Source organism: Lycorma delicatula, chromosome 1 (assembly GCF_047948215.1).
Source record: "Lycorma delicatula isolate Av1 chromosome 1, ASM4794821v1, whole genome shotgun sequence".
NCBI classification, from domain to species: Eukaryota; Metazoa; Arthropoda; class Insecta; order Hemiptera; family Fulgoridae; genus Lycorma; species Lycorma delicatula.
The window spans coordinates 86,260,922-86,276,593 of record NC_134455.1 but is presented as its reverse complement, the minus strand read 5'-3'; the positions used below and the strand labels follow the sequence as shown (position 1 = coordinate 86,276,593).

The 15,672-nt window shown below is 30.6% G+C and overlaps 1 protein-coding gene across 3 annotated transcripts in view; it reads left to right on the top strand.

Annotated features, from left to right (window-relative positions):
- Positions 1-15,672, top strand: part of dgo (ankyrin repeat domain containing protein 6 diego) — a 547,244-nt gene that overhangs the window by 190,165 nt on the left and 341,407 nt on the right. For all 3 annotated transcript variants that reach the window (XR_012755281.1, XM_075357499.1, XM_075357494.1), the window contains one exon: positions 9,922-9,947. The gene's annotated coding sequence lies outside the window, so the exon portion shown is untranslated. The remainder of the gene's footprint in view (positions 1-9,921; positions 9,948-15,672) is intronic.

The window sequence follows — 15,672 nt, the reverse complement described above, 5'->3', positions numbered from 1 at the left end:
CATTTCTCAACTTAAACTACATTATCACTTAAAATTTCTCCAGTTCTACTCGTTACTTTGAATCTCCTAGGGACTGCGTTGTAATACACGAAGCAGTGATAAGTGCACAATGCTTCGTAACATACGAAGCAGTCATAAGGAGAATATGACGCACTGTTATACTTCAGGAACAGAACTGCTCAGAATAATTCTCTTGTATTTTCGTCTGAGCCCTTGTGTATTATTGTGACACGTAATGAACTTTTTGGTTAGATCTTGTGTATTAAATTAACTCTCATGTAATGACAATGTACAATTTATCTGGTGTACAACATTAATATACAAAGAACTGTTTATTTGAGTGCTGGTTCTCTTTGTACTGGGTTGTGACAGAGTTTCTTCATCCTCGGACTACAATAATGAACAATGGGAGCAACACTGTATACTTTTCTTTTTCCTGTTTAGCCTCCGGTAATTACCTTTCAGATAATACTTCAGAGGATGAATTAGGATGATATGTGTGAGTGTAAATGAAGTAAATGAGTGTAGTCTTGGACAGTCTCAGTTCAACCATCCCTGAGATGTGTGGTTAATTGAAACCCAACCACCAAAGAATATCGGTATCCACGATCTAGTATTCAAATCCGTGTAAAAATAATTGGCTTTATTAGGACTTGAACGCTAATAGTTATTTGATGCTAATAGTTATCCTGATAATCCAGATTTTAATATAGCTGACAACGAAGTATCTTCTGAGTCGAGTGAAAACGTCATTGCAGATGACGACATGCTGGATAGCGAATATGTAATTTTAAATGAAGAACGTCTACTTGACATTCCTGTACCCGGAAATCCTGTTAGCGTGCCTTTAATTGATGAGATAAATGTAAACAGAATAGTTTGGGGATCCAAAAAATCCACCAAAACTCCGCACACCATCCACCCACTAATGCAAATATGAACAAGCAAAACAGTTTTTGCTTGTCAGTTTGCTTGTTTTGCTTGTACAATATACTGGAAGCTAAAATTAATTTTAATTCATTATTTATTAAACAGTTGAAGTTCTCAACAATACTGAAATTGATTATTACCACATGCAGTTCCAGATTGCAGATCCAGAGGGCAATTGCATATTCCAAAACAATATTTTATCCGAGTACATTTTAATGTAGTATGCAACTTGTAGATCAGTTTAACAAAATTTGATTAAAGTTTATTTTAATTATTCAGATTTTTAAATATTTCGTTTATGAAGTACTGTCACATAATCTTTTCCGTGCTCTTGCACAGCTTCTTCATCTGTAATGTTTCAACTCCTTCAACTTCCGAAATAGCTTTCTAAATTTGTTTTTAAAACAAACATAAAAACATTTTAACAGTCAAATCTGAATTCAGTACATTCCTTTCGAAAATTATACTTCCGGGTCTGTAAATTTAGTTTTAATTTTCTCTAATATTATATAATCTTGTCATTACATAATCAGAAAGGAGATGTACAATGTTAATATAAAATTTATGTCTAATCTTCATATTCAAGAAATTGACAACATTTGAGATGAGAATCAACAACATGCAGTTTTAGTCCATCTTAAATTGTTTATATTTACAGAAAGTTAATGATTACCGTAAACCAAAGCTTTAACTGATAGATTTTCGATTATTTTTTTTGTGACTAGTATATTTTTATTATGTTACACATTTAAGTAGCGTCTAATTAAACAGCTACATTTTTAATGATTATTGGTGCCAAGGCAATAAAAAAAAAAAAACAATAGTAATTTATTTCGATAGAAAAATAACTATGGTAATTTTTTTCATATCATATGAATCACATCTTATTGACCACCCTCAAGAATAAATGACAAAAAATTAATGGTCTCCAGATATGTAATTTATTTATTACAGAAATATAGCAAATATGTAATGTTTATTTTTTTTTAATAATGTGGTACCTGCATTAATGATAAGGATTGAAATGGCCTATTATAATGAAATAATTTTTCTTACTGATATCCAACGTAAAACAACTGTAATTTGAAGACAACTGTCTTCGTTATCCTCGTGGTTGTTAGAATAATACTGATAAAATTTCCAAATGAAATCGTCAGAAAGGCGCTGTTTTAGGCTCTTATATTGTTCATAAATCTTTGGATTTAGGATGATCTCCATTTAACAGTGCTTCAAGTACTGTCGGTGATTCTTGAATTGAACCTTTCCTAAGGTTAACACATCTCTTTTGGTTAACCCATCCATTAAATGAGAGGTTAATACATCTGAGGTTAACACATCCATTTCCGAGCATGACAATACAAATAAATTTCTGTCACGGCGCCAATATATCCATGATCAGCTACTTAATCTGTACATTATAGCTAAAGCCACTTCTATCCTTATATGACTATGGTAGCTGCACAATGATATCGGTGTAACTCTTGAGGAATTTTACTGCAACTCGTATTGCAAATTTATTGCAGCTCGAGTCTGCGCGTAGCGCTCTCGGTCAGCAGCTAACTGCACATAACGCAATTTAGCTGTTTCAGAGGACTGAGACACTTTCATTCTTTTAGCAGACTTTGAATGATAAGAAAGGTTACTTCTCTTTCTTGAAGGAATTTTTTTTTAGCTTTTGACAATCTAATATCTACATTAAAACTTACAGTAAGATAAAATAACCCAGCAATTGCAACTCCTCCGGAAAAGGGGACGCATTGCTCCCTCCTTACAGGTAGTGCCCCGTTGTGGCGTATTCCTGCTAGCCTATTAAAGAGGTAGCACCGAAAGGACTTCAGTGGACGGTCTGAAGGGGAATTACGTCGGGAGGACAGGCTTTATAAGCCTAGCCTTCCGCGGTCGGCCCGTAAAATGGGTTCGATAACGCTGGTTTAACAACGGATTGGAATGCAATTAAATCCGTCCTTAAAACACTAAATAATAATAAACAAAACTTGAAAAAATTAGACCCGCTATTTAAAATTAACCCTTTTAAAAAAACAAGCCCGATTAGAATGATCCAGCAGCAAGGGACTCTGTCCAGGTTCTGCGATGGAGTAGGGAGTAATAAACTCCTGCCAACTTTGCATTCCATTCCATTCCATATCTACATTCAAAATAAACAATCAAACCCCATAAAAGTTTTTAAATATGCTAATTTAAGCTAATTATAATAATATTCATTTTATAATAATCATATAATAAAATATTAAGATATTTAAAAATATATAGATCTGAACTCAAAGAGTTTTTCTTTTGCCATGCTGTCAGAAATATAATAGAGTAAAAGGATTAATTTTTATTTTTTTTTAATGAATATTTTAAAATTTTAAACCCCCATTAGGAATATCTTGATAATTCTAATTGGAAATAATGGTCAAGGCTCTAAGGTACAAATCTGCAAAGTGTTATTAATATCTCTCCAGTAGTTTTTACGTAATGCGTGCACAGGGTACTATCCTAGTTATCATTTTATTATACGTATAGATTACTTTATTCGACCATTCATTCTGTCATGCAGTGTTTTATAAAAATCTTCTAATCTGAATTGGTAGTACACGTGACGAAGTTCGGATGTTTTCAAGTTCCTTAACGGCTATATCGAGTCGTTCATTGTCTAACATTCCTAAGTAGAGTCTGTTGGATTCTGAAGAGAATCAAGCAGACTATGAAATATGTTTTGTATTTCCAAGGAATAGAAACATGCGGGAATGACAGCAATAATTGAGTATCTAATGAAAAATCACGTATTACTTAAAGTTTGTATTTCAGTTAACATGACACTTAATTCTCAAATTAGATTCTTTACTTACGAAACTCCTCAGAGGAATCACTTCTTCTCAGTGACTGCACTATCTGGAAAAAACAATCTGTTGTAGTGTATATCTGTACAGGTCAACGCAAAATCTTTAGTTAACATTATGGTGCTCGAATCCTAAGTAAAAATACCAAATATGTTGAAATGTAGTTGGGATGTATGACCGACATATGAACGGAGCTTTGAAGTGCTTCGTTTAAGCGAAATCTTTGTTTCGTTAACGGCCCGTGTGATAGATCATGTTTTTTTACTCCATCTCTTTATCTTATACCTTTTACTCAATGTTGATGTCGGATGAGTTTTTACTCAGATGAGTAATTCAATTCGTGGTAAAGAGGAATTATTATCTATAGACTTTCGTAATTGTGTTGTTTGATGTAGTTAACTGAGAATAAGGAATTATACGTTGGCCATAAAGAATTTCCAACCTTGAGTTCATTCAAATTCTTACCAAGTAAAGCCGAAACTTATCTTTACTAGTAAATAACAGTAAAATTTATTTTTGATTTCTGCTTTCCCACTGTGTGTTCTGTGGGTATAGATCAAACTCCGCTTGGTTTTTAGTGAGAATTCAACTAAATCAAGACATGTAGAGCCAATTCATCCTCGTTATTGGTAAGAGCTTGTTAAGGGCTGTTGATAACTGTGGAACGATTCGTGCTCTTATGCATTGTTCAGTTGCTACAGTTACCAAAAATTCCTGTTGATTAAAGCCGTGATTATTATTCTAACTTAAAACAATTTATTTAAATTAAAAAAAAATACAAAAACGATATATACAATTGAAAATTCTGCTGAAGATCTTAAACCAAAAATTAAAGCTATAAGAATTCGGCAAAATTTTTTTTTGAAATTCTGAACAGTGATTATATTGTAATTTCTTATAGAGTTTTTTAATCATATCTCAAAATATTAAGATTTAGAAAATCGATGGTTTTTTTTCTTTTTTAATCATTTCTTTTTTCTAATCTAATAATTATTTTGATATTTGTCAGGAATAAACTTAGTAATAAGTAAAACTATAAATCCCGCGTATTTTTTCTTATGATAAAAATATCAGTTAAATAGAATAATAATATATACAATTTATCTTAATCGAATGTAGTACAAAGTATACGTATATCAAACAATCGTATCTAGTAAATGTAATCGTGCTTTACAGGATGTTGTTTCTTGTACAAGGACGATGTAACGTCAATTATTTGTAGTCCGGGAAAATATTAATTATACCTGTTCATGATTTTCTTTACAACTATAGATATTTGTGCTACGTTTCGTAGTTTTTATTGTTTTACATGTATATATATTTTTTTTTCTTTGATTATTCGTGTACTGAATTTGAATGATGTTTTTATTTTCTACTAAAATACTGTTAGAGTATTTTTATGCTGAAAAATGTTTCGCTCGTACTGATCTGTCAAATTATTATCCGTAAAATTGTTAAATTACTCAAGACTAATAAATTTGTGTTGGATATAAATTTTAATTTTGTTACAATTTTTATGTTAGTATAGTCTAGCCAGATTGAAATTATTCATGATATGCGCAAAAGTGCAAAGCAAGACAGAAAAGGTTTAAAAAGAGATACGTATATGAATAACATTATATATGCGTGAGGAACAACAAAATAAAGATTAGTAGCATGAGTTAAATACGATTGTAAATGCATTTGCAGTTCGACTTTATTTTTGTGCCAGACTGTACATAAATAATAGTAAGAAGTAGTATATTTTAGAATGAAATTTGACTAAATTATTTCTACTATTATTATAAAAGTGTAATATAAGTCACAAGGAAAATTGTTCTTGAAGAGTTATACAAACCGAAAGATAAAATGAGTTTTGTACCATATTAAATTTTATTCAGAAAATTTTGCTATCTTCGTATCAGCATATAACATATACAAATGTTGTATTAACCTGTAATGGATTTTTGTTGTGGAGTAGTTTGAAGCAACTGTATTTTTCTCTAAGAAAATGTAGAGTTTTCCACCAATTATAATGGAAATTCATTTATCATTCATAAAGAAATTGTTATTTCTTTACCAATCTTTTTCATCCCGTTTTAATTTTAATCATAAAAGGGTTTGATTTAATTTAAACTATAATTTTTCCTTTCCTGGCATCGTAGCTCTAGACTTATGCTGCAAGAGGAAAAAATGTGGTAATCCGTCTAAAAGTGGAGTATGATTTTTTGCATTTTAGACGTTTCATGACGCAGGAACTCCAAAAAATAAAATGGGGTAATATTCGTACGTACGTTCCTAGGAACATGTATACGTGTGTGGGAATATTTGAGCTTATTAAATTTGGGTTGAATAAACCAATTTTGATGAAATTTGGCACAGAGCACAGTGTATATGGGGAAATTTGTTGGTAAAAGTTTGGGGTCAATATCTAGAGGATGTAGGAGAGATATTTTCTTTGTGGTCAATTTTCTAAAAATTTTGCAAACCTAACCCCACTTTATATTACATGTACTTGGTTACAAGTTTATTTACGTTTAAAAAAAAAAATTGCCCACAAATTTCCCCTCTTCTCAAAAATAGAAAAAAAATTATTTTTTATTTATTTTGTTTATTGCACATTTTTAACTAATTTTTTTTGGTCTTCCTCGGCGCATTAGTAGCGTAGACGACCCCAATAAAATACTTCGGGGGCAATATTAGGGGTAGTGGAGCTAATAAAAATGTTAAAATATTGATTTTTTTAAATTCTTAAATTTTTTTTTTGGTTAATTTAAATTTTTTTAAATAATATTACAACAGAATTTCATCACAATTCACCCTTCCTCCAAAAATACAAATTTTAGATAACCTTTTATTAGTTGTAAATTTTTTAGGGAATCTTTTTTTATTTTCTTCTATTTAATGTATAAATTCAAAAAATAAGAAAAATTTCTTAGGAATTTGATTTTGGTGATGGAAGAACAGAAAAAAGTTAAAATAGATTTTTAACTTTTTTCATGTATCATTATTTTTCTTCTATATAAGAAATAAATAACCGATGCCAGGAAAGTATAAAAACCTTTTTTTCAGAGTTTTATTATTTTATTGTTACGTGTGGAATTATTTATATTTAATGTCAGATTTATTTTATTGAAATTTCTTTTAATCTATTCAAATTATAATTGAATTTGTTTATATTTATGAATGTTTGATTAAGACTACAAGTAATAATTAATTTTTATTCATCTAATAACATATTTTACTGAAAGAATAATAATAACAGGTTTAGGAGTAAATTTGAAATATATTTATAAAGTAATCTAAAAAAATTGATATTCAGTTTATTTAATTTTTTAATTCTTTTTCACGCATTGTATTTCTACTATATAAGAATAAATAACCAATCCCAGGATAACAAGTTGTTCAGCTTTTTTTAATATATACGAACAATAATTTTAAGTTAATGTACAAGAAAAGTTATTATGTTTCGATTCTGACAAACATATCACTTTTAATGTTGTAAATGTGCAATTAATGTAATAAACAGGGCATGTAATCATTTGTAAATTGTTGGAAAATGACTGATTTATTTAATGAAAAAATCATTAATAACAGAAAGATTCTTTTTCGTAGTTGTATCTGCATAAGAATTGTAATTGTTAACTGTTTTAAGTTAACTTTCTAGTTGTGTAAAATATCTTTATATTGTTATTGATAAAAATTTGAAGTACGGTGCACATATTTAAAATGCTCTAATAACATTTAGGCGAACTTTTTAAGAAAAGCAATTAAAATTCTGAGAGCCACTACAAGTGTACAATTTCAATTGGTGTATTATGAATTGGCAGAATCACTGTTACGCTATTTACTAATTGTTGGGAATAATGCATCATATTATTATTTGAAACCTTTTTGTGGATTCTGTATTGAAAATCTGTTTAAATAAATCGTAATTACACTGAAATGACCTTTATTTATACTGGAAAATAATCTCTATTCTCAATTCAATGCCGATAATTTAAATAATTTATTTATTAAAAATTTATTATTGTTTGCGTATAAAATTAAAAAGTTAATTTTTACTTAAATTATTTATATAATAATATAAAGCATTCAAATAATTAATTATTTACCTGTTTATAGTTAATCAGGGACGGATCCAGCAACCAAATTTGGAGGAGCCACTGCGGACAAGGAATCACATTTTCCTACTCTCTTCTAATTGTTAATAAAAAACACCTATTATAACATTTACACCTATGGGTGTATAATATTTTATGCACTTTTGTTGGTTTCATACTACATTCTGAACTGTTTTTAAACACGAAGATCGTTCAACTCTCTATTTAAACACGTTTTAACACTAATCGTTTATTAGTATTGCTGTAAAAGAGGCAAAAAGCGACGATTTCGGTAAAACTAAAAAAGACAGTTTCTACAGTTTATTTCGATTTATAAAAATTAAGCTTTAAGTTAATCGAAGTGACCCTTAAGGGGACTCCAGAAGCTAAATTAACTCTAGGCTCAAACTGCAGAGTCCTTTCTTTCTGTTTAGCCTCCGGAACCATCGTAAGATATTACTTCAGAGTATGAGTGAGGATATGTATAAATGTAAATGAAGTGTACAGTCTCAGGTCGACCATTCCTGAGAAGTGTGGTTAATCCTAAGAAGTGTGGTTAGTCCTAACAACTTTAATCAAAACTGCCATGCAAACAATCAAAATTATATAATAATATAAGATGGGATAAAAATAATAAGGTGAAAAATTAAATTAAGTTTATTTTTATTCCTTCATTCATTTTAATATTTATCCACTGCAATCAAACAGTTTCACATTTTATTTCATACAGTAATAATAAAATAGTTTATTTAAAAATAAATTCGAAATGTTCGCAGTAAATCACGGATCGGACCCGCAACATGTGGACGTGCATTATCGTACAGCAGGACGACGCTGTCGGCCAACTTCCCACGTCGCCGATTTTGAATGGCGCGCCGCAACTTACGTTGAGTTTCGCAGTAGGCTTCTGCATTTATTGTCAAATTTAGGACAACAATACTATTAAATGAGAAAAGATGGTGTCTCTACCGGTATGATACTAAAAAAAAAAAAAAACAATAAACTCTGTTTTGAACATTTAGAATAGTATACCACCGATTATTATTTACATCCTAAAATTCCACTTGGCTCAACGTGTTTTTAAATATCATGGTTAGAAAGTATCTTTATATTTTGGCTAAAGAGATTATAAAAAATAAGGTTTTTTCATTTACAGAATGGTTAAATTAAATGAAAATATGATTTATGGGTAACTTCCGGTACTTATTTGAAGGATCGTATATGGAAGATGTGCTTCTGAATTTTAAAAATAAATAAAATAATTTTATTTATAAAGTAAGTAGCTGAAGGTTTCGCATTATATAATCGGTTGGATGTTTTTAAAAGAGAACATTTACAGCGAAAAAAGTTTTATTCTTATCGTCTGGCTCTTTAAAGGTAGAGTGATAATTACGAGTATTATATCTAAATTTATATTCTTTTACAGGCCTTTAAACTAATTTATATTATATTAATTAATAAATTAATTTATATTGTTTTACGATTTATGTAGTCTGAGTAACGTAGATGTAAAACATTTTATTGTTGTGTATCGAATACTATATAAGATAGAGTACAAGCACTTTCTTAAAAAAAAAAAATTACCTGTCAATGAATTAAAAGGGTTTTTAAATATCGTAAATTGGACATTACCCCTATTAGAAGTAAATATAGTAAAAGAGAAAGGAAAACATAGATATCTATTAAGAGTTTAATTATTAATTTTTTTAAGTATTTTTTTTGGTCGCCAGATTTGTTTTAATTTGTGTATTTGGAAATTATAAATTTTTGTTAGTTTATTTAATTTGTTTATGACACTCTAATGGTGTAATGGATGAGAGTATTATCGTGAATTTTTTTGTACATAATATTATTTATTACTATAACCACAAGGAGTATTCTTTTCGAATACAAGCTTTTTCATCCGCCGGATGAGATATAGTTACACTTAAATGACATCTCTGATACGAAGCCCAAGTTTTATTTTAAAATGTTCGACTTTTTATAACTTTATAATGCTTTTATTATAAAAATATTTAAAATGATTTAATTAAATCAATATTTTAATAATTAAACTTTTTTTTCAGATTGGGTGCTGACACCGATAATACCCGTAAGTAATTCATATTTTGTCATTACAATTAATTACGCGTATATTTTTTAATTAATTATTTGTTCAAACGATTGACGGTCGTATTTTAATACGATATATTAACATTTCATCCGTTTGTAATATTTGTGAAGCAGTTACAGACCAACACTTTTCCAATTTTTAAGAAATTTTTCAGTACGTTTTCTTTACTATTAGAGGAGTGATGTATATCTAGCGATTTCGTTGCCAATGACGACTGTTACATAGTCTGAAGAGAAGTGCGGTAAGGGGAAGTTGGTCAAACTATCTGTTCTTTGTCACCTCTCCACTTTTGATTTGACCTACTTTTGTTAGAGTCACCATTTCCTATCTGTTAACAGCTACGCGTTAGATACTTCATTCTTTGCCGTTTTAATCTCTTTAAGTTTAACATTTATTCTACTGCTGCAGGAGAAATAATATTTCTTATCGCTGTATGAAAAATGTTATTTTACTGATAAATGTATGGATTCTCAGTAAAATATTATAAATATTTGTACATTAGTTTTCACCTTGGACAGCTCATTTATCAAACGATTTGAAGATACAAAAAAATAATAGGAAAATATTGGAAGTACCTGTTTCAAAACCATTGGTTGACGTATCCGATAACTCGGTAAACAATTCTAATTTATTGATAATATACTGTGCGTTCTGTGTACATTAAGAGCCCTTTTTTCAGGTTAAACCTTTCTCAGTTAGTTGAGATCAAGAGTTCTGGTTTGGACTTTATTTTCATTTTAGTAATTTTCTTGATGACTTCAATATATTAAATTCAGTACAAAATGAGCGAAATCTTCTGTTTAGAGAACTACCAATTTAAAATGTAGTAGTAAAATCAGAATGACGTGTCTTCATGTTTGTTTTTCCAGGAGTTTTTCAATACTTATCTAGCAGAAGGTAAAAATTGTAGAGATAGACAAAGATAGAAATATGAAAAATTGGTAATTGAGAATCCAGGATATAGTAAACATATTATCATTAAATAAGTTAATAAGTCATTAATTAGAACAGAAAGGAAAGGAATAGAATATAGAATGGAATAGAACAGCGCCATGTAACGCTATAGATACTGCGGAAACATCAGAATGTAAAGGAGTGAATTTTACCTTTTTGCCCAGGATCCTTTTTTCGACCTAAAAATATGTTTTTTATAATTAAAAATATAAATATAAAATAAATATAAATAATTTATAAATATAAATTTTATAAAATATAATTTAACATACTTTTTCGGTTACCCTTCTGTTGATCAGTAAATCCTGTTTATTATCCGAAATTATACATAGAATCGAATTCGTAAATTAGAAAGCATAAGTAAATTTCATCACAATAATCAGGTTATAAAGGAGTTTCCATCGAAACACCCTAATTAAATAAATACATTCTAGACATCAGTAATAAATCAATGATAGCATAACCATTGATAAAGTCCAGCCAGTAATGAACTAAAAATCTTAACAATGTCCAGCACTATGAATAAAATCATCATCATATTATCATGAATAAAATCATGTTAAATGACAATTTAGGTGAATACGTAGATACCGTACACTTTCAACTCGCGGGATGTTACCTCCAAATAAATAGATTCCTGGGCAGTTATCTCTTTTCATCGCGAATGTCATATGAGCTGATTTCGCTTGATTGATCTTTTTTCCATTTCTTCAACCATTCGGCTAGAAGGTCTAACCCGGATTGCAACTTAGACAAGGCTTGAGTTGGATCATCATCGATAGCCACGCTCAATAAATTAAAAAAAATTCTAACTTTAGACAGATTTTAGTTTTTTAGCAACTCTGAGCTTTACTGGGAATCCCTAAGATTTAGACAAATACAAAATTAGAAAGGTTTTGCAAACATTTAAGATACATAAGGCCATTGTTCTAATTCATGCTAATAATAATGTCTTATAATTAATGATTAATGAGTCAAAATGCCCGGTTGAATTATTCCATAGGGTCTTAAATAAAGCAGCTATAAATTAATTGAGTGAACCAATATTAGTGTTTATTATTAAAGTGGAACGGCGTGTATTGGTGCAACAAAGAGAATTTTGCTAACGTCCTTGGCCGATCTTTGTCAGTGTCTGATATAGGGTGATTTAATTAAAAATACGTTGTAATAAATATTTTTTATAAATTGATTTTTCACTGAATAAAAAAGCTCATAAAGACGTCTTTTTATAAATTTTATAATATTTAATCTATTATTATTACTTGTTCTTTTAACAAGTTGGAAGCTTATAATTTGTGTCCGTTCTTTTTTTTTTGAATGTTTAATTGGTTATCTTTTATGTACACCTGCCATAGCTAAAGAATTAATTTGTAAGGCAGGTATTTAATTTTTTTTATTGTTTTTTATTATTATTTTTTAATATTAATCCAGCTTTTGTTTATGAGTTGCTTTTTTTTACTCTTTCGGTTATTAATTTTTTTATTAATAAAAACAAAGTTTTATTGAATTCGACTTTTTTTTAATAATAATACGTAAATGATTCAGAATGAAAAAAGAATTAAATTTTTATTTACCTAAACAAATATTTATTTATATAAAAGAACATGTCATGAGGAATTCATAATCAACGCCCAGCAAAAATTATTGAAAATAAATTGATGTAAATGTTCTTATAGCGTCAGTACACACTAGGAAAGGATTTTTTTTAAATTCCCAATGTAAAGGGTTAAAATGGAGTAAGGTTGATATTTACTATTTTTTCTTTTATTAATTTCTCGGTAACAAATGAAGATATCAATTTGATTTACGGTATGTGCAATCTTCATGTGAATATCTAAATACTAATTCTTAGATTTTTTGAAAATCGACCTTGAAATCGGGGAAGAAAGGCTGAATTTTTGAAAAATCATTTAAAATTTTCCCCATTTCTAACTATACTAAACGAGATATTCAGTAGATTTGAGCTTGCAAAAACTCTTCACATAAATTTCTAAAAATTATTTTTGGGTTTTTTGAATTTCGATTTTTTAAGGGGTACGACAGTGTACAGCGCGGCGACAACACCAACATAGCCACTGCCACTGTTAGTTTTATGTGCGACGCAACTGACTCCGCCTGCCTCCGGTCACTACACAAACTACATACAACAAAAAATAAATAAACGAATTACGGTTACTTCCTAGTGGTGTTTGTCGGCTAACGCCAAGAGCCAGGCAAAATACTTTTTACCCGTACGAAGTATGAGTAACCAGCTATAACTACTATTTTTAAGATGGAAGTAGCTTCTCTGCCTCTTGGTTAAGATCAAAATGTAGACTATTTTGAAACCCGTATTTCTCAGATCACTCAGTTGCGGATCCTGTACTGATCAAATTGTTACTCTGAAGAAATTACAATGCACTGGTAGTTTTTATAAACTGAACACGCTTTAATTTTTTTTTATATTATTATTCTCGCAAGCATGAGTTTAATGAACAAAGGCGGGTCCTGGGTAGACGGAAAGCTGACCGGCTAGCTTTTTTTCAACTTGTGCACATTTTATACTATTTGTGTTCATTTCATTTTAAGGTACTTTGTTTTGAATAATTATTCATTTTTGTATTTCAAAAAATAATATAATCATGGCGTTGAGAAATTCATTTTTGTGATTCTGATTATGTATTACGCGACGAAAGCTGTGACAGGAAATTCTACTTTATTATAAAATTATTTTTGATAATGATGAATAATAACTAAAAATGGCCCAGATTATTACTCTCGATTTTTAAATTATATCTCACAGATTCGAATCTGAATAAGTGGTTACTTATTTAATGTTTGATACGTTTGTTTGTAAGTAATATTTAACCCTTTGAATGTCAGGGTAACGATCTACCGTTAGCCATAATTTGCGCTAGAACTGTCGGGGTATCGTTCTATCGGTACTCTGTTTAGTCTCGTTTAATTAATTAAAATCGCGGCTAGATTGTACTGGAGTGTTATATATTGGTTCTGTATGTTTTATTCTACTTGTATACCGATAGCACTCGGTTTTAGATGGCTGTTTAAACAAATGATCGATATCATCATAATCTACATAATTTTCTCCGGAAAATGGTGTTTTTTTTGTCAAATTTATAAATTGAAATCAGCATGATATACGAGGTGCGACAATAAAGTAATGAGACTGATTTTTCTTTGCATGATGTGGCAACACTGCAGCTTGCGTAGGCACACCATCTTTGACCTTGGTCTATAAGCTACTTCTAGTCCAAGCGGCACATTGATGCAACTGCTCAGTCGTGAGTTGTGCTGTAATAAGTGAACACGTGTTTGGGTCTCTCGTCACAGAAATGAAACCGCAAAATATTGCGCAACGGTATACCATTTCTTTTTGCGTTAAATCGGGTGAAAACGCGACGACAACCTATGGTAAGCTTCAGAAGGCTTTTGGAGGGGAGGCTATGTTAAGAGCTCAAGTTTTTCGGTGGCATAAAATTTTTAGTGAAGGCAGAACGAATGTTGAAAATGAAGACCGCAGTGGACGACCATCAACCTCACGGACAGATGTCAACTTGACCAGGGTGCGTGAAAATGTACGATTTGATCGAAGATTATCCGTGAAAAAGATTGCATAAGAACTCAACATCAATCGAGAAACGTTTAGTCTCATATTAACTTGGTATGAGAAAGATTTGTGCAAAAATGGTCCCCAAAAATCTCACACAACAGCGAGAAACACTGAAAAATGTGGTAGCCGATCTGTTAGAGCAAACTGAAATCGATCCAGATTTGTTGAGCCGTGTTATCACTGGCGATGAAGGTTGGTTTTTTCAATACGATCCAGAGACAAAACGCTAAAGTTCGCAATGGTGCTCGAAGGGATCACCCAGACCAAAAAAAGCTCGCATGTCAAAGTCAAAAGTGAAATGCATGCTTGTGTGCTTCTTCGATTCCAAAGGAATTGTTCATAAAGAGTGGGTGCCTCCTGGACAAATATGACTACAAAGACCAATATGACTATATAGACCAATATGTCTACAAAGAAATTTTAGAAAGACTTCGTAAACGAGTTCTTCGTGTCCGTGCCAACATTGCTGATAATTGGATTCTGCATCACGATAATGCGCCATCCCATACTGCTCTGTCAGTACAGCAATTTTTAACCTCAAAACAAATTTCAGTACTACCACAACCTTATTTACCAGATATCGCTTCGTGCGACTTTTTTCTATTTCCAAGAGTCTAAATGGCGGTCAAGGGACACCATTTTCAAACAACACAAGATGTCAAAAAAGCTGTGACGAAGGTCTTGGAGGATATTACAGAAGATGAGTTCCAGAAATGTTACCATCAATGGCAGAAGCGCTGGAATAAGTGTGTGCAATCAGAGGGGAACTACTTTGAATGAGACAACACTAAACATGACTAAAACGGTAAGCAACCGTTTTTTTTTTCACATCAGTCTCATTATTTTATTGTCGCACCTCATACATTGGCTTCAATAACACCTCTGCATGCCAGGATAAAAACACTTGACGGTTTCAGCACAACCCACTCCAAAATGGCTGACAGTCAAAGAGTAAAGAGCAATGAGTAAAAAGAGTAATTTGTAACATTAAGGTTACTATGTAATTGGCTAAATCTTTAGTGCAAAGTTTGTAAATATGAAAGAATGAATGATTTACTTCATCATTCTTCGTAGAATTTTGAGGATCTTGAAAAGAACTACCAAAGCATATTCGGTCAATCTAGAGAATTCGTTAGCATT